The sequence below is a fragment of the Dipodomys spectabilis genome, unplaced genomic scaffold (assembly GCF_019054845.1).
Source record: "Dipodomys spectabilis isolate Male_0828 unplaced genomic scaffold, ASM1905484v1 ptg000421l, whole genome shotgun sequence".
NCBI lineage: Eukaryota > Metazoa > Chordata > Mammalia > Rodentia > Heteromyidae > Dipodomys > Dipodomys spectabilis.
This window is the reverse complement of record NW_024871098.1, coordinates 2750394-2752656: the sequence shown is the minus strand read 5'-3', so window position 1 is coordinate 2752656 and position 2263 is coordinate 2750394. Positions and strand designations below refer to the sequence as shown.

The 2263-nt window shown below is 33.1% G+C and overlaps 1 pseudogene; it reads left to right on the top strand.

The window, feature by feature from the left end:
• Positions 1 to 1712: 1712 nt before the first annotated feature.
• Positions 1713 to 1809, top strand: LOC122097319 (annotated as a pseudogene).
• The last annotated feature ends 454 nt before the right edge of the window (positions 1810 to 2263 follow it).

The following is a 2263-nucleotide window of genomic DNA, read 5'->3' as shown; positions in this document are numbered from 1 at the left end:
TTACTTTCTGTTGGCATGTTGCATGGGCCTAGGTGAGAACTCTTGCTCTAGTTATCTGATGACACGGATAACTGGGACTTGGGATCCTAGGTCCCGTGGATCCTGTAGAAGAATAATACCTTTTAGACATCATATCAGCAAAATTTGAGTATAATCAGTAGGAATGCTTCAGAAATATGGAGAAAAACAGTTTAGGACCAGAGAGTTTAAACAATAAACAGAGCAGAAGTGTAAAATCCCTTATAGATTAGAGGAAAACAATATTGTTTTTTTTTTTACCATGTGAATTCAGAAGACAAAGAACACTTAGAAGGTATCACAAGTTTATACCGAAAACATTGCATTGATACTTTTTATATTCTAATATATATTCTAATCCTGATTATTTATATTCCAATCTATTTATTGGAGTAAATATCAATTAATTTGTCAAATTATCAATTAATTCCAGTAAGATTCACTGTGTGAAATATAAAATCAGCACATATAAATATAAAATACATAATTATATATAATATAAGAAAATGTTTTGCATTGTTCTGTTGTGGTTAGGGTAACAAAGGCAACTGTTTTAAAATATTATTCCATTACCTATACCTCAGTGTTTGGTAGAATTAGAACTAAAGCTTTACCATTCGGAGATGTACAGCCTAGAGGGAATAGGAAACACTGTGATTAAAACAATTTAATGCCTAATAATGAGGAGAAACATATGGACTTTTCCTGGAGCTATGGAATATATTTTGTGATAGAAAATCATTGCTGTAAGTTCCTGCCTGGTTGGATGGTAGACAAGCCAGGACATGAGGTAATCATGCATATGAATAATTTTTTCACCTTCTTGGCTTTAGCTACTTTTGAAATGGTAGGGTGTAATAAACAATTATATTCAGAAAAAGAAAAAATACCTTCTAGTCTGAACACTTCTTTTTTTTTTTTTTTTTTGGTCAGTCACGGGGCTTGAACTCTGGGCCTGGGCGCTGTCCCTCAGCTCTTCAGCTCAATGCTAGTTCTCTACCACTTGAGCTACAGCGCCACTTCCTGTTTTCTGGTGGTTTATTGGAGATAAGAGTCTCACAGTCTTTCCTGCCCAGGCTGGCTTTGAACTGTGATCCTCAGATCTCAGCCTCCTGAGTAGCTAGGATTACAGGAGTGAGCCCGGCTTAGTCTGAACAGTTCTGTCTGAACTGTTCATCTCTCTATGATCCTATGTAACTAAGATTAGTTTTGCTCCAATAAGACAATCTGTGCTGTCAGGGTAAGATATCCTGGTTGGTCTGTTCCTACATGGAGTAAGGGTAAAGTGTCAGGGAGACATTTGTGCCAGTAAGACCTCATTTGGGAAATTTTAAGCTGCAGGATTTTAGAAGTAGCTCTTAAGCAAGGCTTACTTTGAATCCATTAGCTCCACAAAGCTAAATCAGTTCATAAATAAGTATTTGAAAATCCATCACTTTTGGACGTAGGTATAAAGGCTTCAAAGTACGATCAAATTTCAAATGAGAAAGACTTAAAATAGTTATTGACAAAAATTGCAAATATGAGCAATCGAACAAACAATATAATTTTTTCCACCATACACAGAATTTTACAGAAATAAGATGAATAGCAATTTAAGGAACAATAAGGTTTCCTTGTTGCAAATAGGCAACCAAGGATATATGCCTGTCTTAAGATTGCATCATTAACTACTTAAATTTACAGGATACTACATGCTTCAGCAGCACGTCTACCCGAATTACAATACAGAGATTAACATTGCTTTTGCAAAAGGATGATATGAAAATTTGTGAAGTATTCTATATTTTTCGTTCTTCAGATGCAAGAAGTGAAAAACAGTTATTAAAAAGTTGATTACAAATATACAAGTGTAATAATACATGTAATTCGTAGAAATAACAGTTATTTTGTCATCAGTGTATTCAATCTTCAATTTTTTAGAAAAGCCTTTACATAGCATAACCTTTATAAAACTTTTGAAATAAGATAGCATTGTCATTTTAACCTAAAGAAATAAAATTCTATAAGGACCTAGGAATTAAAGGAATCTTAAACTGTTTCTATATGGAAAGCAATCTGAAAGGACACATTTATTAATGAACCTATATATTATAAAACAATGTCGAATTCAAAGTATTATATCTAGGAGGGAAAGAAATAGATTATGGATATTATACAAACAGAATACTAAATATTTTAAAATATACTTTTTTCAGACAAGCACCAGAAATATCTTCAGTTTCTGTACTACTCATTTCAACAG